We start from the raw sequence: 24890 nt of genomic DNA, 5'->3' as shown, positions 1-24890 counted from the left end.
GAGGAATGGGGCCCACCCCGCCCTGCAGCAGTTCAGCAGCCTGTTTCACAGGAAGATTTGTGTATCTGAAGCACCAGTGCAGGGATTCTCATAGTACATGAACTGATTCTAAAATGTTCAGGGACACTTAAAAATGTTCATTGTTATGTAGTTATGGTAATATAATTGGAACAACCATAATACAGCTAAATAGGCAGTAAAATGGAGGTTCACCAGGGCAGGGACTTCTGCTGTTTTGTTCATGGCTGTAGACTCAGCACCTAGGACAGCTGCCGGCACACAGTGGTGCCCCACGAATGAGTGAATGAATGAATGAGTCTCCCAGCACATGTGTAGCTTTACCAGAAAATGGAATTTGAACTTAGGCTTGTAGGATGGATAGGATTTAGTTAGGAAGAAATAAGTGAGGTTGTGGGGAGGGGATGATTCAGGTGGGGAACACGGCATAAGTGAAGACTAAGAGGTAGGACAAACAAGGCCCACAGAATATAAGCTAATGGTTATTGAAGGTTACTATGCACCAGTCACTCTGCGAAGCTCTTTCACATATTAACTAATTAAATCCTCATAACAGCCCTCGTGATATCTCTACTTTGCAGATGGGGAAACTGAGGCCCAGAGTGGTGAAGTGTCTTGCCCAAGGACAGGCTGTAGCTCTGATTTGTCTATTTCCAGGAGTCCTGCAAGGTCATGGCCCATTTGGAGGTCCATGGCAGGTGGAGCGCGTGTCCCAGCCAGCATGGGCCTGCTGCTGCTGCAGCTTAGGCGGTGAAGGCCCGGCGTCCTTTCTGCTCTCTGGCCTGTGGGAGCCCGCTCAGTGCACTCTGGGCCTGCTCCCTTTTTAACCCAGCTGCTGTTTTCACAGATTTCCATTTTTAGCTCCCGGGACTGGAACGCAGTGTTCAATGCACTGTAAACCTCAATGTCAGTTTGATTATACGAGAGGCGTGTGTGGGTTCCTGCTCTCCCGTTTCCATGTCTAATAATAACCCTCTGGATTCTCTTGTCCCTTTTCTTCCAAGGCCTGCAAAGCATTTCATATGTCCCATTTAAGCCTCCAGTTCCCCGGGGAGGCAGCTCGTGACTATTATGTGAAAGGGCTTTGGCAACTAATCAATTCTCTTCAAACGGTAGGGCCTACAGTCATCTCTGTCTTAAATGTGGGAGAACAGAGTTATGGGAGAATAAAGAGAAATGCTAAAGGAGCTGGTATTTAATGAATTTCTACTCTGTGCATCTTATCAACCCTTGGAGGGGCATCTGTGAATTGTCCTCTTTTATGGATGAGAAAAATGGCTCAGAGAGGCTAAGTGACTGGCTCAAGGTCACACAGCTAATAATTGGTAGACTATGGATTTGACCCTGGATTTATCTCCAAGGCCTTTGGTTTCTCCATTGCATCACTAAATGGGATGTTGTGGAAATAAAGGCACAGTCAGATCCTAATTCTCTTGGCTCCCATACCAAGCCAGTCCCCTGTCCCTTTCCTTAGAGTTTCATGTAAAGAAACTATAGATCGGAAGGATTATTTCTCGTCAAGACCATTTCTCACCTTCTAAAAAATATTGAAAGTAGGAAACTAGTTGTTTGCTTTTCCTTCCATCCCATCGTTCATTCATTCATTCATTCATTCATGCATTCAGCAAGCATTTACTGTTTCCTTTTCTGTGAGCTTGAATGGGATGAAGACACAGTCCCACTGAGTCTGTTTTCTCCAGGGTCTTGATTTCTACTAAAGTCCCTGTGTGACTTGGAACAAGTGACTTCACCTCCCTGAGCCCCAGTGTCCTCATCTGAAGAATGGGGATAAAAATGGCTCCTATTTCATCGGGGTTGTGTGGAGAGCAAAAAGCATTTGAGAGTCAAGGAAAGGATCAACCTCAAGGGCAGACATGTGGGCCCTGTGAGGAATGTTCGGGGAGATGTTTTTAGAGCAGAAATTGCTAGCAGAGTTCTGTGAAGACGATGACCTCCACTGTTAGGTAGTCCAAACTTACTCTATCCATGTCCCACATAATTGTTTTGGAGAGGTTGAAAAGTTAAGTTGATTTAAATCAAATAGCTTTGATTGAACACTGACTTGGTAGAGAGGCTGTGCACACCTGGATTCAAGTCCAGCTCTGCCACATGACAGCTGTGTGACTTTGGGACAGATGTACTTTTCTGGACCTCAATTTCTGCTTCTGTAGATGGGAGATGATAATGTCTGCAGCAGTCTTGTGAGGATTAGAAATGATGTGTAGGGCTTCCCTGGTGGCACGGTGGTTGAGAGTCCGCCTGCCGATGCAAGGGACACGGGTTCGTGCCCTGGTCCGGGAAGATCCCACATGCTGCGGAGCGGGCTTGCTGAGCCTGTGCGTCCGGAGCCTGTGCTCTGCAATGGGAGAGGCCACAACAGTGAGAGGCCTGTGTACCGCAGAAAAAAAAAAAAAAAAAAAAAAGAAATGATGTGTAGAAAGTACTTAGCACAGTGCCTAGTAAATGAATGTTATTACTAATGCAGTATGGGGTACAGATTGAGACTCTGACGCCTCAAAAACTTAAAATCCATCAGTTAGGTCTTCAGGTACAGCTGGATCCAGGTGCTCACATGAGATCTTGACCTGGTCCCATTCCAAACTCCTCTCAGCTCTGCTTTCATTTGTGTTGGCTTCACTCCCAGGAGGGCCCTCTCCTCCTGGTGGTAAGATAGTGCCCAGTAGCTCAAGACTTACACACAAACCTAGTGGAACAAGACCTTCTTTTTCCCTATAGTTAACAGCAAAATCTATGGTCTTGAGTCCCACTGGACCAACTTGAATTATGTGCCCATCCTTGAAGCAATCACTGAGGTCATGGGTGAACAAAATCAGTAGATTGTCCGAGTCTGGGGCATGTCTCTCCCTCAAGCTGGGATGTGAGGTCATCAGTTTTAAACAAACCACAGGGTCTAAGACTGGGAGAGGGCAGTTCATCCAAAGGAAAATCTACATTCTTTTACTAGAAGAAGGGGAATGGGTAGCAGACAGGTATGTTCTCCCAGAAGCAGACTAGAGATGAGGATTTGTGTGTAATTTATTAAGAAATGCTTATAGGAGGTACTGGTAAGGGAGTGAGGAAAGGGGAAGAAGTCAAGTAAGGGTGGGATTTGAGGTGAAGCCCCAGCCTTAACCTGATCCTATGGGGAGCTTTGGAATATAAATTAAACTTTGGAGAATGACTAACCTTGGTCATAGGAACTGGGTGTTGGTACCCATGGACTAGCCACTGGCCATGGGCTTCCCTGGGTGTGAATTCCCAGGGACTTCTGGAGCTCTAAATGGGGGACACAGCAACAGCAGCTCAAGGACAGTGCTCTGAAGGTCACAGGTGTGGGGCTTCGGGAGCACACCGCACAGAAGCTCTGGGGTGTACAGGAGCGGTAGAAGGGATGCAAGGGGATCTAGGGCCCACTGTAGTGGGGCACAGTCACAGCTGTCTGGAGCAGAAGGGGGTGAAGGAGGCATGAAGGAGAGGAGGCAAGGGCAAGGGAAAGAATGGGTACCTGTGAGAAGATGGACAGATGAAATCGTTTTTCCTCCTGGTCAGGATCGAGGAGGAGAAACCAAGCAGTCCCCAGCACCTCTGTTGTTTTTCTGCCACTGACCATAGCCATCATCACAGCGCCCCTAACAGTCCTCAGCAACGTGCTGAGACCTCACTGTGCAGAAACAAGTGAGGAGGTGATTCAGCATGGAGTACAGGCAGCAGGGAAGCCAGAGGGGTGACCTTAGGCCCCTGCTAGATGGATGAGGTTGGCATGAGGTTGCTGGGTCCAGAGAGCCTTGGGTACCTGCCAATGCCAAGGCTGACTTGCCAGCAGCTGGAGGTCTGGAGGTCCAGAAGTGCCTCAGGCTCATGTAGTCTCTAATTGCCTCCTCTCTGCCCATCTCTCACGCTTCCAATGGCCCCTCTTTCCATCAGGAGCTGCTGCCACCTTTGCTGCACCAGCTTTCATCCGTCACCATCTTCCCAAGCCATCTGGCGTCGGGGCTTTCTGCACAGGGAGCTGAGAGGCAGTGAGGGAGAAGTAAGTGGATGCACAGGTCAAGTCAGTAGCTCCCTCCTCAGGGTCATGGCCACCGCTCTGCTAATTATTTTGAGGGTGATGAGTTGGTTCAGTCCAGGGATGATAAAATAGCAGGAGTCATTTATTGAGCACCTGCTATGTGCGAGGCTCTGTGCTGAGTGCCCCACGAGCATTATCTCGTGTCATCACATCCAGCAGTCATAGAAACCCAAGGCAACCTGACTTGAGGGGAAAATAACTTTTTGGCTCACGAAATGGCAAAGTCAAGGGGGAATTATGCACAGCCTGGATCCAGGAGTTTAAATAATGTCACTGGTTTCTGTCCATCTTTCTGCTGTGCTTTCTTCTGTGTTGGCTTCACTCTCATCAGCTTCTCTGTTCCTTTCCCTTCAATGATGGCAGGTTGGCTGTCTAGCAGTTACAGGGGTGCCAGTGGCCAGTTCAGCAAACCCATTGGGAAGAGAGATTCTTTTTTCAAGTGGTTCATACCATAATGGTGTCTCATTGGACCAACTTGGGTCCTATGTTAATTTGTGAACCAATCACTGTGGCCTGGGGTGGAATACTCTGAGTGGCCAGGCTTTGGTCATGTGCTCAGGGATGGAATACTCTGATCGGCTAGGCCTTGGTCATGTGCCCACATCTGGAGCTGGGGATGTGGTTAACTTAATCTGAAACATATGGACTGAGAATGAGGGAGTGGTGATTCTCCAAAAGAAAAATGTGCATATTCTTACCAGAAGAGGGGGACTGAGTCCTGGAAAGGAGAGATAAAAGATGAGAGGTCTACTAAGGGTTTGTGTTATTACACTCTTTTACCAGAGTGTATTTAAAACTGAGGTTCAGACAGATGAAATAATGATCTCGAGATCATACATCTAGTAAGTGGCAGTCTGACTCCAGAGTCCGAGCTCTTGACCCCTATCCTAGGGTGCTGCTTTGATGAGAGAGAAGGTGGCTCCATTCTTGGGATCTCTGAAGGGCTGCAGCATTGCCTGTAGCAATAAATATTAATTCATTTATTGGGAACAAGCCTTGGATTAGAAGTCAGGAAGCATGAGTCCCACTTCTGGGTTACCACTTGTTGGATATGTGACCTTGAACAAGAAATGTAACTCTGAACCCCAGTTTCCTCATCTGTGTACTGGACAGAATGACATGCCCTCTGCCTACTTCATAGGGTAGATAATTGGATGTGAAAATGCCTCTGCATTTGTTGTTACTTCCGTTTGGTGTGACTTCTTCTTCAGGCCAAGTTAGGTGCCCCCTCCTCTGTGCTACTGCGATGATATATTTATGAGTCCGTATTCTCCTGAGGACATGGGCAGACTTCCTCCCTCCCTCCCTCCCTCCCTCCCTCCCTTCCTTCCTTCCTCCCTCTCTCTTTCCTTCCCTCCTCCCCTCCTTCCCTTCCTTATTTCAGTGAGGGTTTTTGAATACCTATTGTGTGCTAGACATCGTGCTATGTACTGGTTTCTTCATCTGATGCCTGGCCCATAGTAGGTACTGGGCAAAATTTTGTTAAACTGAACCTTCCTGTCATCCTCTCACTCCAGCAGAGAATGATCCCTCGATGACCTCATGTCTTCTGCTTCTTGCTACTGTTAACCAACCACTAGGGCTGTGTCCCAACCTTCATAACACAACTAAAAAAAAGTCACAATGTAGATTTTAGGGAAAATGTACTAAAAACCTCGGGAATGAGAAAGAAGAGAATCAAAGTCATCATTAAAGACTGTGCCTGGCAATTTAACTCCTAAAATGCTGTAGCAAAGCATAATACCTCTGGAGGGCTACTCCACATGTAGGCTGGCTGTTTGCATTGTGCCCTGTCTTATAACGTGTTGGTTTATGGTAAAGCTGGGTTGAGATCCTAGTGTTCTCCCTCTTGATTATCCCCCTGACATACTTCCAGTTAGGTAACTTAGCAACTCTCAGGGATTTCTGGAGGTGATTTCGCTTCCATCTTTTAGGTTCCATTAACCTAAATTTTTTTTTTTTTGTCTGAGGCAGCTGTAATGATATAGATTACTTTGAGGTTGCATCCAGAATTTTTAAAAATGCACAGGCAGGGCTTCCCTGGTGGCGCAGTGGTTGAGAGTCCGCCTGCTGATGCAGGGGACACGGGTTCGTGCCCTGGTCCGGGAAGATCCCACATGCCACGGAGCGGCTGGGCCCGTGAGCCATGGCCGCTGAGCCTGTGCGTCCGGAGCCTGTGCTCCGCAATGAGAGAGGCCACAACAGTGAGAGGCCCGCGTACCACAAAAAAAAAAAAAAAAAAAAAAAGGAGGAGGTACAACCAATTCAGGATGGAAGTTCTCTCTTGTGGTGGGGAGGAGGATGTAAACATATGCAACATTTATATATTGGGTAAACATTTCAGAATCAAATATGACAAAGTTTTAAGATTTATAAAAGCTGAATGATGAATATGCTGATATTGATTATGCCATTTCTATACTCTTTTGTAAGCTTGAAATGCTTCAAGGAAATAAAATTCTCTGATTTGTTTCTAAATGTAAAAAAAAAAAAAGACTGTGCTTGGGCAGGAAGGTGATCTCATTGATAGGATTCCTGTGGAACTCGCTGGCTTGGGCAGTTTGAGGGGGCAGAGTATCTGGGAGCCCCAGTAAAACCCGTGATCCTGGCTGGGTACATCCCAGGCAGTTGGACTGAGCCCTAATCAAGGCACTGACAACACATGCCCTCTTGGGTCCCAGAATTGATATGGACCACTGAGTGCCTCCCACTTCCCTGCGTTTTAGTGAGAATGTCTGTAGCAGTCCATCTGGCTCACCATGGTAGGTTGGGTGTGTCGAGGGGAGATACTCCGTCTTTTTAGTCCACAGGTCTTCAGATCAAGAGAAACGGTACTTGAAGAACTGTACTTGCTGAATTTCACGCAAGAAGCCTGACCCACACTTATATGTGATTTAGACGACTGGATCCTGAGCTGAGCTTAATGCTTCTAGGAGAGATTTTTGGGGGTCCTTGGGAATGGGTGGGTTTGTGTTGTATGTGTATGGTTTGTGCCACAAGGGCAGACTGTAGTGGTTTTAAAACATGTCCACACATGATTTGACACTCCTCCATTCAAGAGGTGCAGTCTGTTTCCTGTCCTTTCATCTGGGAGGGCCATTGTGGCCACTGGATGAACAGAATGCAGTGGAGGTGACACTGTGTGACTTCCAAGGTTAGGTTAGAACAGAAGGGCATGCAGCCTCTGCTGCTTTCTCTTGGGATACTCAGTTTGGGAGCCTTCCTCCCCAAGTGTGGCCACCCTGCAGGTACCATGTGTAGACACCACATCAAGAAGAAGAGGTGTTTGGGCTTCCCTGGTGGCGCAGTGGTTGAGAGTCTGCCTGCCGATGCAGGGGACACGGGTTCGTGCCCCCGTCTGGGAAGATCCCACATGCCGCGGAGTGGCTGGGCCCGTGAGCCATGGCCGCTGAGCCTGCATGTCCGGAGCCTGTGCTCCGCAATGAGAGAGGCCACGACAGTGAGAGACCCGCGTACCGCAAAAAAAAAAAAAAAAAAAAAAGAAGAAGAGGTGTTCAAAGAGCCCCCCAGCCGTTCCCGCCCTCAGTTATCTGAGTCTTCCCAGCCCAGGTGCCGGACATATGACTGAAGAAACCTCTGAGGTGACCCAGGACTCAGCTACAGTGATTGCAAGGGCATGAGAGATTCCCAAGCGAAAGCTGCCTGGCTGAGCCCAGCCTACCCACAGATCCAGGAGCAAAATAAAGGATTGCTATTGTTTTAGGCATTGTTTTGGGGGCTTTGTTATGCTCAATAAATAACCAGGTCCTGCTGTCAAGAGCAGTCCACTCTGGACTCCAGGGTTTTCATTCAAGCTCCTGAAACCCATTCTGCAAGTTTTAATGCTGGTGGTTTCTTGGTCTTAACCTGAAAGTATCAAAGGAAGATTCTCAGACAACAGCCAGGACTCATGGTCGTTGCTCACATGCATTTTATCCTGATATGACGTGCTGACTGCAGTATTGTGAAGGGGCAGTTGTCTACTCAGACCATGAGGAAAACCAACCAAGTTCTCCAGTCCACAGGGGATGTCCATTACATCACTGCCATCTGGTCACATGGCAGTGAGATGCCTTGATTCCAGGACCCACTTCAACTTCATCAGTGTGACAATGTGCATCTTGGAATGATGATGTCAGCTGTAAAGTGGGGATAATTGTGTCTATCTGTGGGGTGGAGGAGGTCCCCATTACAGCTCCAGGCTTATGGTGAACCTCAGTGAGCATGGCTGTCAGCACAGAGGTATATGACTACATCGACTCTGCATAAGGAAGTGGATGCAGGGTTGTGAGTCAGGCATTGAAACCCCAGGAAAAGGAAGTGTGAACCAGAGCGGAAAGGAGAAGCCTGAGGAAGTGTCTCAGCTGATGCACTGCCAGCACCTCATGAAAAGCAATGCATCAGAAATGCTTTGGTTACTCGAGTGAAAAAATCATATTAAACTTTGCATCTGGGTGTGGGGCTGCTCTAGCCGCGAATCAATGTCAGCTGCACTGACAAAGGGTGCAGCCTTCCCTTAGCCCCAGAAAGCCAAGAGCTGCCAGAGTGAGTGGGGCCTGTTGTATTCTCCTGGGGCTGGTGTTTCTCCAGGACGTGGTGTTTACACATCTCAGGTGGTTCTGTGTGACAGCAGCTGTCCCTTGCTCTATCTCTGAGTGAAGCCCTCTGCTCCCAGAAGGGGGCCTTGTTTATCCAGGCTTCCTTCACTCCTCATAGACAGCCAGGAGGGATGGAGAATAAGGAAGTTGCAGGAAAGCAGCAATGGACCGTGAATTAAAAAAGAAAAAGAAAAAATTTGTAGCTGCAGAATGCTTTGGTCAAATGGAGACTTACTAGGAACCTTGCCATGGAAAGCAGATCGTTAAAGGAGCTTCTTTTTTTAATAAATTTATTTATTTTATTTATTTTTGGCTGCGTTGGGTCTTCATTGCTGTGCATGGGCTTTCTGTAGTTGTGGCGAGCAGGGGCTACTCTTCATTGCGGTGCACAGGCTTCTCGTTGCGGTGGCTTCTCTTGTTGTGGAGCATGGGCTCTAGGTGTGCAGGTTTAATTAGTTGTGGCTCACGGGCTCAGTAGTTGTGGCTCGTGGGCTCTAGAGTGCAGCCTCAGTAGTCGTGGCGCACTGGCTTAGTTGCTGTGTGGCACGTGAGATCTTCCTGGACCAGGGATCGAACCCATGTCCCCTGAATTGGCAGGCAGATTCTTAACCACTGTGCCACCAGGGAAGTCCCAGGAGCTTCTGGATATTAACACTTTGGATAGCCTTTTTGCAATATCTCGTAATGCTAAATAAACATGGCACATTCTGTGACCCAGCAATTCCTCCTTCCTGGTATATCTGTAGAGAATTGCTCCTCACACTTCAGTGGGAAGCTGAAGAACCTGGGGATCTTATGAAAATGCAGATCCTGATTCAGTAGATCCCAAATGGGGCCTGAGAGTCCAGATTTCTGGCTGCCTCCCAGGTGATGCTGATGCTCGGACCACACTCTGAGTAGCAAGGCCCAAGGGAACTGCTTTCTAAACTTTCTTTTGGCTTTGCTAGTAAAAAACACATTTCAGATGGCAATCCAGTATACACTTATCTATAATTGAAACAGAAGTTTTATGAAGCAATAGTTATCCTTGCCATGTGATGCACTCTAATATTTTGTCTTCTGCCAAAAAAAAGAATAAAAAAAGCAGTGTTGACCACAAAGCCACTGAAATGATTTCATTATTCACCAGCGGGTCTCAAGCCACACTTTAAGAAACAGAGCTCTGGAGAAATTCTTACACACCAGGAAACAGGAAGGCCTACTGATGCATTGTTTGTAATAACAAAAAGAAATTTGGAAAAAGCAAAACAAAGCAAAAGAAAAAAAAACAACCCGAAAGACCTATCCACAGGAGAATGTATCAGTGCATTTGTGATGTATGCACACAGTGGAACGGTGGATATAAATGGATTTGAACCACATGAATCAGCATGTTTCTCAGAAACAATGCTGAGTTAAAATTCAAGTTGAAGGATACATGTTCTAGGACACCATTTATATATACTGTTTAGAAACAGGCAAAATAATTCGATTTGTTATTTAGGAATTCATACCTATGTAGTAAAGGTATAAAAGCTCATAAGGGAATGATTAACACAAATTCAGGAGAGTGATTTCCCGTTAGGGGAGAGAGTAGACTCAGGTGGAGGTACCTTTGGGGTTTCACCAGTATTGGCACAGCTTCTTTTCCCAAGGTGGGTGATGAATCTGTGGTGCTCATTATATTGGTGTCTATCTTTTATTTTTTTAATAGGCTAGAGGCATTTTGTAATAATTTAAATTTTAAAAAGAAAGAAAAAGAAAGGAGGAGGTGCTTGAGTTGAAATTTGTAGGGGCTTTTGTTAGTTTCCCGGGGCTGCTATAACAAATTACTAAACACTTGTTGGCTAAGGACAACTGAAATTTATTCTTGCACAATTCTTTAGGCCAGAAGTCTGAAATCGAGGTGTATTTAGGGTTTGTTCTCTCTGGAGGCTCTGAGGGAGGATGTGTCCCCTGCCTCTCTCCTAGCTTCTGATGACTGCTGGCCATCCTTGCCGTTCCTTTGGTGCGGGGCTTCACCATTCCAGTCTCTGATCCCACCTTCACGTGGCCTCCTCTCTGTGTCTCCAGTCTCCCTCTCTGGTCTCTTACAAGGACACCGGTCACTGCCTAACTCCAGGCTGATCTCATTTGGAGATCCTTAACTTAATTCCTTCTGCAAAGACTCTATTTCCAAATAAGTTCACATTCACGGGTATTGGGGGTTAGGATTTGGGGCAGAGCTGGGACTCCCACCAGAGACTGCTGAACTCCAGAGCCCACGTTTTGAAATCACGGTTCTCTGCTGTCTTCCATCAATACCTCTTTAGGTCTCAATTCCCTCCTCTCTCCAATGGGAATAACAGTCCTAGCCTCATAGGGTTGTTCTTAGGGTTCAGTGAGCTGGTTTGTCTAAAGCACTTAGCATGGTGCCAGGTACAGAGTAACTAGCAGTTGTTATTATTAAGATACGGGGAGTAAGGCCTGAATCAGGGTTCCCTCCCTCCCTCCCTCAGACTGTGTGTGTTTAGCAGGGATTGTGTCTCACTCATTTTTGTTCATTTCTTTTTTTTTTTTTTGCGGTACACGGGCCTCTCACTGCTGTGGCCTCTCCCGTTGCGGAGCACAGGCTCCGGACGCGCAGGCTCAGCGGCCATGGCTCACGGGCCCAGCCGCTCCGCGGCATGTGGGATCTTCCCGGACCGGGGCACGAACCCGTGTCCCCTGCATCGGCAGGCGGACTTTCAACCACTGCACCAGCAGGGAAGCCCTGTTCATTTCATTTTTAAACCCATGTGCAGTGAGCACTTACTATGTGCCAGGCACTTTTCTAGCTCCTAAGCATGCAGCTAAGACTAAGACACAATCCCTGTCCTCAGAGTCTAGCATTTCCCCACCAAGCCCAGAACCCATAGTAGGCCCTCAAGGAAAGCCTGTGGATGAATGACTGTGTGAATAAATGAATGCAGAGAGCAAGTGAGTCCTCCGCCTCCCCGCCCCTCCCCCCCCACCGCCTCTCTCCCCCCCACAGCCTCCCCAAAGGTATCTATTCAGCTGTGAGAATTGCCAAGGCTGGTCCTGGGATAATGAATTAGCACTGTCTTCCAATAAGGGTGGTTTCATCCATCTGAAGGATGAGGATAATAATATATTCTTTGCAAAACTGTTGGGTGGCTTAATCAACTAATATTTGTAAAGTGTTTCCAAAGCCACAGATGAAAAGCAAGGTAAAAACACCTGTGTTATTGGTATTGCTCACTTACTGCCCCCCTGCAGCCTACCTTTTAGATGTATTTCTTGAAGCAGGAAGAGGTAGTGTCTAGTTTTAAGATAATTAAACCCAAATAAAGATAATCTACTCCTTGATTAGAGCCAAAACCCGCCCTTTCTCCTCTTTGCTGGGTCTCTCCATTTTCTTCATACTCAGGTGAGTTGCCTTGTTTTGCGAACACCTACTCTTGAGACAGTAACTTTCTGTCTTTGTATCTGTCGTTTAAGGCATGTATTTCCACCAGAGTCTTTCTGGGGCTTCTCTGGGCCTATAAAATAGTTAGAAGGGCCACAAGAGCATTTGCATAACTGTTGATTTGAATATAATTTGCATAACCTATCTTGGTCTGTGCAGTTATATCTTATTTGATTTCCAAAAGCTTTGTCATTTCTGTTTATATAATCATAAAAGTGGCAAAGATCTCAGATCTTATGAGGAACTCATTCTTCCAGAGTCGTTGGAGGGGTGGAAGAAAGGGACATTTGTTTAACATCTACCATGTGCTTACAAATGTGATGTCAGTAATTTAGTCCATGCTTCTCAAATTTGGCTGCACATTGGAATCACTAGGGAGCTAAAAAAATACTGACACCTGATCCGCACCCTCAGCGATTACAATGTAATTGCGAGTAACTGGGGTCGGGGTGGCAGCCTAGTGTCAGGAGCTTTAAAACCTCCCCAGGTGATTCTAAGATGCAGCAAAGATTGAGAACTACTTCTTTAATCATTAAAAACCCATGAACGCCCCACACACAAAATGGTGAAGGTGTGGAAACAGACTTTGAACATCCATAATATTATTAATGTTAATAGTGGATCATTTTGATACTTGGTGTGCCAGATTCTGCTAAGCACATTGATGTTTGTGTGTATTAAATTCTTGCAATGACTTTTTGAGGCAAAGATGAATATCTCCCTTTTACAGATAAACAAATTGAGGCTCAAAATGTATATAATCTGTCCAAAGCCCTCAAACTAGCAAGAGATCATTCACAGGAGGGAGATGACTGTGCTTGGGTTACGATTAGACTGTGTTGGGATTTGAATTTTGCTTCTAACCTCTGGTTGACGCAGAATCCAACTTGAGGCTCTTTGTCTTCTGTGTTCTTTTGGGCTTATCATAGTGCTGGGATCTTTAAAGGCACCTGGAAAATACAGAGGGTTGGCATGAAGCAATTGGGGCCAAGGAGTGGACTTTCCAGGCAGTGAGAAGCAAGACCTTTTGAGCTGATACATCAGTTCCTCCTCCCTTCCTGTCCCTTCCCTCCAGTATTTATAGAGCTCTGTGCCAGAGACACAAGACCGACAGGGGCTGTTATGTAGCATCCATCATATGTCAGCTAATACTGGAGCTTTGAATTAACCTGAAGAAGTTGGGCTGTGCATTTTTCTCCCTGTAAAATGAACTGAAGCTGTTGTGAAGAAATAGTTTCAGCACACCAAAGGGAAGAATGGTGGCTTGTTTTTATTTATTTGGGTTTTTGGTTTTTTTTTCTTCTCACCTGGGAAGAGGCAAGAGGACAGATATTTTACCACATTCATCCAGCCAGATGTGCTCTAGAATAGTGAGTTGTTGGGTGCCATGCCATTCAAATACGAAGTTATTCATTCAGGACTTGTTGAGCTCCTGCCATGTGCCTAGCACTATTCTGGATGATGGGGACATGTAACAAATGAGGCCAAGCCCCTCTGTCTGTGGCGACCTGAATGATGAGAAGAAACAATTCCTTAGGGGTGGGCAGGTGCAGAGCCCTGAGATGGGAATGTGCATGGTGGGTTCATGGAACAGCAGGAAGGAATGTGGCTCACAGGGGCTGAAGTGGGGAGAGGGTCAGCGAGGTGTGCAGGGCCGGATCTCACAATGCCCGGGAGCCACGAGGAGGCCTCTGAATGTTCATCTGAATGAGATGGGAAGCTGTTGGACGGTTTTAAGCAGGAAAATGACGTGATCCAACTTACATTTTGGAAGGATCACTCTGGCTGCTGTGCGGAGGATAGGCCGTAGGGGGCAGGACTGGGAGCCTGGAGCTGATTTCGGAAGCGTTGATCCAGGTGAAAGATGGTGGTTTGAACCAGAGGGCAGCAGTGCACGCGGTAACAAGTGGTTGCACTTGGCATCTGTTTTGAAAGTCGAGCCTACAGGACTTGCTGTGCTGTGTGAGGAAAAAAGAGGAGTTTGGGTCTCAATGGATAAAAGGTACTATCTCCTGAGATGGGAAAGACCGAAGGAGAAGCAGTTCATATTTAACTACACGTGAAAAACATCACATATTGTATCTTCTTTTTCGCAAATTCACAGTTGCATATCAAAGGTTTTCTGATGGCCTGCAGTAAAGACATCTGCTTCACTTTGGTTAACCCAGTATTTCCCAATATGATCATGTAATTCTGTCTGTCTTTGCCCCTTGGAACATGTGGTAAGGTTCTTCAGACTTTCCCTGAATAACACCAGCGTTAGATTGTAGACGCATGTGTGTCAGTGTGTCTACCCAGGTTGGGGAAGTGACTTGCAGGTGTGCAGTGTTCTAAATTCTGGTGAAAGTGCTGTGTGCTTCTGTTCTTTCCACCTTCAAATATTTCACCACCATCCTCTTCCACCTAACTAGTATTCCTGCCTCCAGGCTAACCGAAACGTGTCTCCACACCAAGTTAGAGAGAGCTAATAGGAAAATCGGTGCCACTCTCCCACCTAGAACTTTAAATAGCCCCCCATTGCCTTCAGGATGAATACCAAATGCTTTACTATGGCTTCACCATATGCTTTGCAATGTGACTTTCTGCTACCTTCTCAGCCACCTTTGCACTCTGTGTTTTATCTAAACCGAACTTTTTAAAGCTTCTTATGTTCTATCTCACCTCTGTGCTTTTACACACTTTCTTCCCTCTACCTGGAATACTCTCCAAGCTCCTTTCTGCAGCCTTTAGTTATTATCTTGTATAACATAGCTCTGGGAGCAATCTGTTGACTTCTCATGCTTGGGCTAGGCAACTCTTCTTTGCGCTCATGGTCATGTACATTGTGAAATAATCACTATAATCAAGCTAATGTCTAGGCAATGGTATTTTGAATGTGATACCGGAAGCACAGGCAACAAAAGCCAAAACAGACAAGTGAGATTGCATCAAACTAGAAAGCTCCTGCACAGCAAAGGAAACACTCAGCAGAGTGAAAAGACAACCTACAGAACGGGAGAAACTATTTGCAAACCATGTATTGGGTAAGGTGTTAGTATTTCAAAATATGTAAGGAACTCACACAGACCAGTAGCAAAACCCCAAATCGCCCGATTAAATATGGCCAAGGGACCCGAGTAGACATTTCTCAAAACAAGACATGCAAATAACCAGCAGGTGTATGAAATGGTGTTCAACATCACTAATCATCAGGGAAATGCAAATCAAAACGACAGTGAGATACCACCTCACGCCTGTTAGGATGGCTGTTATCGGGAAGACAAAAGATAACAAGTGTGGGGGAGGATGTGGTTGGACAGGAGCCTTTCTCTGTGCGCTGTTGGCTGGAGTGTAAATTGGTGCAGCCAATATGGAAAAACAGTATAGAGGTTCCTCATAAATTAAGAATAGAACTACTTTATGGTCCAGCAATCCCACTTCTGGGTACATGCCCCTAGCTTTTAATAGCATTTATCACATGAGTTTTTTTTGGGGGGAGTCTCTGTTTCCCACCAAGGGTTGAGTTTCATGAAGGCTTGGCCAGTTGTCTTGTTTCCCATGATAACCCTAGTGCTTAGCACAGTGCCTGGCACAGAGAAGTAAATGCACAGCAAATCTTTATTGAGATAAAGGAATAAGTAGATCCTTAGCAAACATAATCTTCAGATAGTTTTCTATTATTCTGCTTCCTATGATCTGGGAGTCTTAAAATTGTCACAGAGCTAGAAAGAGGCTCAAAGGGTCCTAGAATCCCTCTTTCTGTCTTTAGACTGAATCCTACTCAGGATTCTTTAACAGGTGGGGAGGCTGGAGGTCACGGACAACAACCAAGACATTGATTGAATTCTGTAAACCTCTGCTGGGGATTCAGATTTCCAGGAATCTAGGGACTAGGAACTAGGACACAGTTTGTGTATGTGTAGCATACAGCTGGGGAGATAGACTCACGAAGGTCTGGGAAGAAAGTGCTAAAAATGGAGGTTTGGGGAGCAATTTATGGGAACACGGAAGAGGAGAAGTTCATTTGGCCTGGAGTTGGAGATTGAAGAAGCTATAGGAGAAAAAGTGATAATTAACCTGGACTTTTAGGGATGACTAAGAATCTGCCAGCCAGGAATCTAAAGATGGGGGATGGGGGAGGATGCTTAAAGCAGAATACGGACAGAAGATGAGGATCTTGGTGGCATGTCTGGGGAGAGATGAGTTGTATGCCCAGAGATCCAAGATCCAAGCAGGGTTGAGACTAAGTTTATATCAGTTAGGATGCTTTGGTTTATGAGTAAAAGAAAGCCATACCGGGAGAGGTTCACATGTCAGGAAAAAATTATGTTGTATCATGAGAACTCTGGAGGGAGGTAGTTCCAGAGTGGCTAATTCAGCAGCAGGAAAAAAAGTCAACTTTTTTCCACATTGCCATTCCAGTGAATGAATTTGAGTCTGTGTCTTCCTCTGTTGATTTATATATATATATATATATAGAGAGAGAGAGAGAGAGAGAGAGAGAGAGAGAGAGAGAGAGAGAGAGGGAGTTTTGTTTTGTTTTCTTTTTTGTAATCGGTAAGGGAAATATTTCCCAGAAGCCCCACCCCAGGCCCTTTGGCCAGGATTATGTCACATGGCTAAGCCTAAGCAGGTCCCTGGCGAGGGACATGTGCCCACCGCAATTGACTTAGGCCAATCAGGATTTACACCTGCACCCAGGAGCGGGGAGGGTCACCTGAGGCATGTGGCTGCTCAGCAGATGAGATGAATAACATCAGGGTTCTGTTAACAAGAGATGGGAAGGCAATGGGTCAGGCAGCAAATTTTGGCCACTGTGGCGACCTGTGCTCCATCCGGGGTATCAGCCACCACTCAGCTCCAGCCCAGCGTTGCCACATGGGAGGGAGCCTAGTGTTACCAGAACTTGTAATTAAAAAGAAATCCAGGACTGGAGATTTTTATGTGAAGTCTTGTAATTTTTAAGTGTTGGCAACGATTAAAAAATAAACCAACCTGTTTAGTCCAAATAAAATGTTTGTGGATCAGTCATTTGGGAAAGGGAAAGATCCCCTTCACCACCATCCCAATTTTCTCCCCCTCTCCAGAAAGGAACACCGTAAGCCACGCATGTATCATTCTGGACCTTTCATTTTCTGTGAACTTACATACACTAAGTACACGTACACAGTTTTGTTTTTTGGTGTGTGTGTGTGTGTGTGTGTGTGTGTGTGTGTGTGTGTGTGTGTGTGTGTGTGTGTGTGTGTGTGTGTGTGTGTGTGTGTGTGTGTGTATGTTTAACCTCAGGGGGGATTTTCTTAGGCATATTGCTTTATGACAAGTTCTTTTCACTTAACAAGAGGTCTCAGAGATCTTTCCATGTCAGTGCATAGAGATTCATGAATGATACATGACAGAGAAAGAGAGGGAGAGAAAGATTCATGTCAGTTATGTCCCAAAACACTGTTCCATAGTGGTGCAAGTAACATTCCTTGGCACTCCCCTGTGAAAACTCCTTCTAGTGTGAAAATTCCTTCGCGGGAATTCTTTTGTTTTGGGGTGGTGCGGTGGCTTTGTAATGCATCTATCAACGTGACTAGTATGAACTGCAATCCCCACAGTCCTTTTCTTGTGTGTTTCCAATTAGGGGGAGCCACCAGGGAGATTCTTGGGAGATCTGGAGGGCACAGGAGAGCAGCAGCCAGTTTGTAGCTCACGCGTGTTCTTGCTGATCTGCTTGATCATCTTAGGGGCAACATGAGCAGCGGCGGGGCCTGCAACGGCTCCCCCGTCAGTGCCTCTGACTCCTGGGCTGGGTGTGTGTGTTCAGCTCTGTGACTAAGGGCCCAGCTTCCTCAGGACACTCATAGCACTTCCACCAGGCGCAACAGGAATGGTCACGGGTTTCGTGGTGTTTCAGCACGTTCTTGCTCTCCCCACCTTACATCCCTCTTCCCTTTCCAACTGCCCATTCCAAGGACATCAAGCTGCAGCATTAGATGTGAAGACAACAGCCTTTCAGAGACTGTTTAATCAGCTCCCACAAGTGCATAAAGCCAATTTCCTATCACAAATCCCTTTTGTTTTACATATATTTATATATAACTATGCAGAGATATATATTTTATATGTTCTACGTAAAAATAATTTTTAAATATATGAAAATATATGTGTATATGTATGTATGTATATATGTACGTTACTATCTATCTATATATCTATCTATCTCCAAGCGGTTTTGCTTCTCTGGTTGATACAAAAGGATTCCATCTGAATAACAGCAGCAGTTGCAACAACAGCAACAAGAAACACTTTGGAATGTTTTTTAACTGTCAGGACTGTGCCAGGTACTTTAGGCATACCATCTTATTTAATCCTCACAATAATTCTGTAAGCAAGGGCTATTATTCCCATTTTACATACGAGGCGCACAGACTTAACGAAGTTAAGTCACTTGACTGCCATCATAGAGATGCAGAGACTGATGCCAATCTGGGTTTGTCTGACTCCAAAGCCTGGGCTTTAAACCAGAACAACGTATCGCTTCCCTTAAAAACAAGCTGTAGCCAGACTTCACACTAGGAATATAGTTTATGGCTATTCTGCACTGTGAACATTGGTGTATCCTCCAACTGCAGAGGAAGAGAGGAGAGTGTGCTTGCTTTGGAAACAGGATGTTCCTCAAAGGTAATGACGTCTTAGAGGGTCTGGTTTATAGGCAAGTGTGGCATGTTCACTGAATCTTAAAACAGGCCGCCTGCCTGGTCTCCTTCTGGAAGCCGTTCATGTTCTTGGAACAGAATGTGGTATGTGTACCACTGGTTACGCACAGGATGACTTTAGGCAGCACTGAACGTTGCATACAGTTGAATCACATAGCTATTCTTTTTTCAAATGCCTTACCTACTGATTATGGCAGGGAGACGGTATTCGTTAGGTACTAATATGTTTCTAACACCTCTCTAGTGTTGGCTAATCTACTTTTGAACAAGGAGGGAAACCAGGCCGTTGCCTGAGAGTCTCCAATGGGCAACAGTACCTTTAGAGAATTTAATAGCACTGGATATGTTGTTTTTATTTTTTTGTAGTTGTTGTTAATAATGGCAAAGGATAGTGGTTTTACATTTATGTTATATGCTTGAATTTATATGTTAGAATTTTCCTAAGTCAAAAGATGTGAGTCAATTTAAGGAGATACACAATAGCGCCCATGGTTTTTGGTGAAAATTGTTAAGGTCCTTGAAAAAGGACTGAAGTCTCTGAAGCAATGGTTGGGTCAACATGGTGAACCAACCAGTCAGGATTACTTACATTGTTCTAGTCCTGTTGGTGCATCTAGACCCAGTTCAAACCCATCATAGTGGTTGGTCAAAAAATATTTGTTGAATGAATGAATAAATCCTTTAAGAAGTCTTCTCAGCCCCTTCCAGCCATAGGGATTCCTCCCACTTGGAAACTCACAGGACTTGTACTCATTCAATAAGCATTTTTTGACACCTGTTGTGTGCCTGGCACCAACAATGCAGCAGCCAACAAGATGCCAAATATAGGTGTAATTAAATGAGTACCTCATGTGACAATACTGCGATTTGTATTATAAAGTTTTTATGGTAATAGGTACTTTTCCATACGCAGGCCCTATTTTCCATATTAATTCTAACCTCAAAGCCAGGGTCCGAACGACATACTGAGAACATTAGGGAAAATAGAATGAAAGAGAAAAAAAACAAAAATGAGATAGTAATACAGCTAGAACTGCACTGTCCAACATGGTAGCCACTAGTCACATCCTGTGTGTTGCTGAGCATGTGAAATGAGGCCAGTCTGACTTGAGATTGTGCCTTAAGTGTGAATTACACACTGGGTTTCAAAGACTTAGCGCATGAAGAAAAGAATGTGAAATATATCATTTGTAATTCTTTATATTGTAACATGTTGAAATTATATTTGAGATATAGTGCGGCAAATTATATTTGGGATATAGTGGGGTAAATTAAATAAATTATTAAAATGATTCCAACTATTTCTTCTTAATTCTTTAATGTGGCCAGTGGAAAATTAAAATTACAGATGTGGCTGATATTGTTTCTACTGGGCAGTGCCAGTGGCTAGACTGTGTGGTCCAGGAGGGTAGACACCTGTCTCCTTGCTTCACACTGTGCTTTCAGCATCCAGCACAATGCCTAGTGCATAGCAAGTGCCCAGTAAGTTCTTATTAAACAACATTGGGCAAGTGAGTAATGCAAAAGTTTCTAGGCTTCTTCAACAATTGGTTCAGTATCCAACTCTCATTGCTATTTCTTGGACTTAACTAATTTTTTTCCTGCAAATCTTTAGGAGTTCTACTTTTTTAAAAAAGAGCTTCAGATAATGATTTAATTTGGATTTAACAAGCCAGTTATTGCAGGTCAATTAAGTGCCACTTTATGATTTAAAACCTGTTTTTGTCAGATTAACCACCACTAAATGTTTTCATCACACCCCTTGTTTGGTTAATATTATTTAAAAACTATTTTCAATTATTTAAGACATCATTTTACATCCACGGACACTTCAAAGAATTCTCTTAAAAGCAAGACCTATGTTTTTATAAAAAAGTATCTTTGGTCATTTGCAAACTGATTTATTATAGAAGAATAAGCACATGTAATTTACTAAGGAGCAAAATAACCAAAATATATTTAAGGGTTCGACAGACAGTGAATATCAGGTGAGAGCAAGCAGACAAAGTCAACTGAGCAGTGAGCTCATATCTAGGTACTTTTAAAAATAGCAGCTTTATTGAGATATAATTCACATATTATAAAGTTCACCCTTTAAAGTATACAATTCAGTGGTTTTTAGTATATTTACAGAGTTGCGCAACATCACCATTATTCATTCGAGAACATTTCTATCACTCCAAAAAGAAATCCTATACCTCTTAGCAGCCAGTCCCAGTTCCCGTCTCTCCCTATCCTCTGGTAAGCACCAGTTGACTTTTGGTCTCTATAGATTTGCCGATTTTGGACATTTCTTATAAGGAGAGTCGTATAATATGTGGACTTTTGTGCCTGGCTTCTTTCACTTAGCTCACTGTTTTCAAGGTTTGTCTAAGTTGTAGTATATGTTAGTACTTTATTCCTTTTTATGAGTCATTAGAGAAATGCAAATCAAAACCATGAGAGATACCACTTCATATCCATTAGGATGGCCATAATTTAAAAAAAGAAAGAAAAATAACAAGTGTTGGAGAGAATGCAGAGAAATTGGAACACATACATTGCTGGCAGGGATATAAAATGGTGCAAATATTGTGGAAAACAGTTTGGCAGTTCCTCAGTATCTTATTGTTGAGTTTAATGAACAGAAGTTCTTAATTTTAATGAAGTCTAATTTATCAGTCATTTAAATTAGTGTTTTGTAGGTCCTGTTGAAAAAAATCTTTGCTTATTCTAGGTTTATCTTTCAGAAGCTTTATTTTTGTATCCTTACATTTAAGGTCTACCATCCCCCTGGAATTGATTTTATATATAGTGTGAAGCAAGATACTTTCTTTTTTCCATGTGGATTTCCACTGACTGAGCCCCAGTTTTGAAAAATAGTATCTTTCCCTACCACACTGCAATGGTCTCTTTGTCATAAATCAAGTAACCATATATTATAAGTCTGTTTCTGGACTGTATTCTCTTCTACTGATCTATTCATCTACCTTGCACCATTACCCCACTGTCTTAATTACTGTAGCTTCATTATAGTTTTTAATATCTGAAAGTATAAATCTTCCAACTTAGTTCATCATCAAGATTATCTTGGATATTCTTGGCCCTTTTTATTTCCATATACATTGTGGAATTAACTTATCAATGCAAACAAAAAGAAACCTGTTGGGATTTTGACTGAGGTTTTGTTAAAATCTATAGCTCAACTTAGAATGACTTCTTTAGAATGTTGAGTCTTCCAATCCATGAATATTATTTATTCTTGCATTTATTTAGGTCTTGTATCAGTCAGGGTCCAATGAAGAGACGGAAGCTGGACCAGTAATTTGAATAGGGAAAATTTAATATAAAAATGTGTTGACTAGTAAAAAGACGGATCATTATTTAAAAGGGTAGAAGATGACTAAGGGGTACACAGGAGCAACTACAGAAAGTTGTTACTACCCCTGGGGCCAAGAGATAGTGAATAAATAAAGATGCTTGGAAACTTAAGAGGGCCCCCATCCCCACTGCCTAGGCTGAAATTCAGAGCTATTTGGAGAAGGTGTGGGCCCCATAGAAATACGCAGTCCACCAATGATGGAGAAACAGGAAGATGTGGGCCACACCTGACCTATAGGAGTGGCCTACCTCTGGGTGGCAAAGGAAGTTGCCAGAGAGCATGGGCTGAACAGCTGGTCTGCAGAACTTCTGATATGGTGGGTCAGAAGTGGTGTAATGGGTATCCCTAACTCATTCCCAACCTCATAGAGAAATTCTTCAATATTTCACCATTACATGTGGTGTTGGTGCTAGTTTTTTGTAGCTACCCTTTATCAAAAGTATCTTAGTATGCTAAGATTAAACCATAAATGGGTATTTGACTTTTTCACGTGCTTTTCTTTATCTGTTGAGATGATTCTGTATTCCCTTTTGACATTTGTTCCATAAATGTGGACAATTATAGTGATTTCTTTTCAAATGTGAAATCAACTTTGTAGTCCTGAGATAAACCAAACTTGGTCATGATCTAGCATCCTTTTTATGTGTAACTGCATTTGATTTGATAATATTTTGTTTGGGAGTTTTGCATCTGGGTCTGAGAGAGAGTTTGGACTGTACTTTTTTTTCTTATAGTTTCCTTGTCAGGTTTTGGTATCCAGGTGTTCGTATCAAGGTTATGTTGACCTTAAAAAATGAATTGAGAAATGTTTCATTTTTTTATATTTCCTAGTAGTTGTTGTGTAAGGTCAGTATTATGTCTTGTTTAAATGCTTGGAAGGATTCGATATCTGGATCTAGATATTTCTTTGTGGGAATGTTAATTACAGATTCAATTTCTTTAATAGATATAGAAGTATTCAGATGTTTTATTTCTTCTTATGTCAGTTTTGGTAAGGTGTGTTTTTCTCATTTGCATACTTCATCTACATTGTCAAGTTCTAATGGTATAAAGTTGTTTATAATCATATTGTTATCTCTTCAATGCCCATAGGATCTTGATTGGCATTTATCAATTTTATTAGCCTTTTTGAAGAACCAATTTTGGGCTTTGTTGATTTTCTCTATTGTAAGTTTGTTTTCTGTTTCATTGATTTTTTGCTTTTATCTTTGTTATTTTCTTCCTTCTACTTTGAGTTTGATTTGTTGTTCTTTTTCTAACTTCTTGAGATGGATATTTATATCATTGATTCCATCCTATCTTGTTTTCTAATATATCCACTTAAAGCTGTGGGACTTCCCTGGCGGTCCAGTGGTTAAGACTCCGTGCTTACACTGCAGGGGGCACAGGTTCGATCCCTGGTTGGGGAACTAAGATCCCACATGCTGTGAGGCATGGCCAAAAAATTAAAAAAGAAAAAAAAGAAAAAAGCTGTAAGTTTTTGCCTAACTAGAGCTTTAGCTACTTACCATACTTTGTGATACGTCTTTTTTTTTTTTTTTTTTTTTTTTGCGGTATGCGGGCCTCTCACAGCTCTGGCCTCTCCCGTTGCGGAGCACAGGCTCCAGACGCGCAGGCCCAGCAGCCATGGCCACGGGCCCAGCCGACCCGTGGCATGTGGGATCCTCCCGGACCGGGGCATGAACCCATGTCCCCTGCATCGGCAGGTGGACTCGCAACCACTGCGCCACAAGGGAAGCCCAGCAGTAACTATTAAATGAGCACTAACTATGTGCCACACACTACGCTGGTCACTTTATACACCTTCTCTTCAATGATCAAAACACTTTTGGAAAATAGGTATTATTATTTCTATTGTGCAGACTTGAAAATTGAGACTCGAAGAAGTGAAGAAAACTGCCTTAGGAAGCTTCAGATCTGGAATTTGAACTCCTTCCAGACTTCCATAAAGACCACTTACTTCTATGTACACTGCTCAAGGCATCAAGCTTGGAGCACAGAAGGAGCTTAGTAATGTTGTTTTCTTTTTTCAGTTTAGTGATAATATGGTGAGCTTCCCAGGAAAGAGTTGCAAAGTCTTATGATGGGGCTTCTTTGTGTCTTGCCAGGGAATGTGAACAGTATCTCCAAATTGACCCCAAAGGCTCTGAGTCACGACAGCTTGAAAGTGTCAGGTAAGGATCACATCGGTCTCAACTGCAGGCTGTACCCCACTGTTTGCTCCAAACATTTTCTGGTTGCAAATGTTATTGATCTGACAGTTGATTTCCCGAGACGCATTAGTTCCAAGCTGGTGCAATATGAAAGTCTCCTCCTAAGGAAATTGGCCTTGTGAACAGTTATCCCCTGGGAAGATCATGCTGCACTTATTGCTTTACTAATATGGTGAAGAGGCCACAAATACAATTAGCGGGCCTGGTTGGTGATTTTCCAATAATGATGTTTGGGGCTTCTTACTGGTTTAGCCGTAATTGAGCTTAGGATGATCTGAAAATGTCTAAACTGGTGTGAAAGTCATCCTCGGCTTTTGCTCCAGTGTGGATGCTCATGACTGAGGTGGGCTGATTACACTTGGATATGCTGTCTGGGGGGATGTGGTCCTGGACGGCTGTGGCTTGTCTCTCAAATTCTGTTTCCTTTCACACTGTCACTAGTAAGGTGACAACTGCTTCATAATCTTCTACCCTCTCCCAAATCCCACCCCATCCTTGTCATTTGGAGTTTACTGTATATTTTC

The 24890-nt window shown here is 43.9% G+C and overlaps 1 protein-coding gene across 1 annotated transcript in view; it reads left to right on the top strand.

The window, feature by feature from the left end:
• The window catches only part of SUDS3 (SDS3 homolog, SIN3A corepressor complex component), a 152878-nt gene extending 128545 nt beyond the window's left edge, over positions 1 to 24333 (top strand). Inside the window, exon 14 of the mRNA XM_019950227.3 lies at positions 24262 to 24333. The gene's annotated coding sequence lies outside the window, so the exon portion shown is untranslated. The remainder of the gene's footprint in view (positions 1 to 24261) is intronic.
• Positions 24334 to 24890: the final 557 nt, after the last annotated feature.

The sequence above is a fragment of the Tursiops truncatus genome, chromosome 13 (genome assembly GCF_011762595.2).
Source record: "Tursiops truncatus isolate mTurTru1 chromosome 13, mTurTru1.mat.Y, whole genome shotgun sequence".
Classification (NCBI taxonomy): Eukaryota; Metazoa; Chordata; class Mammalia; order Artiodactyla; family Delphinidae; genus Tursiops; species Tursiops truncatus.
Note: the sequence above shows the minus strand (reverse complement) of the source record. Positions and strands in the feature narration are given on the sequence as shown.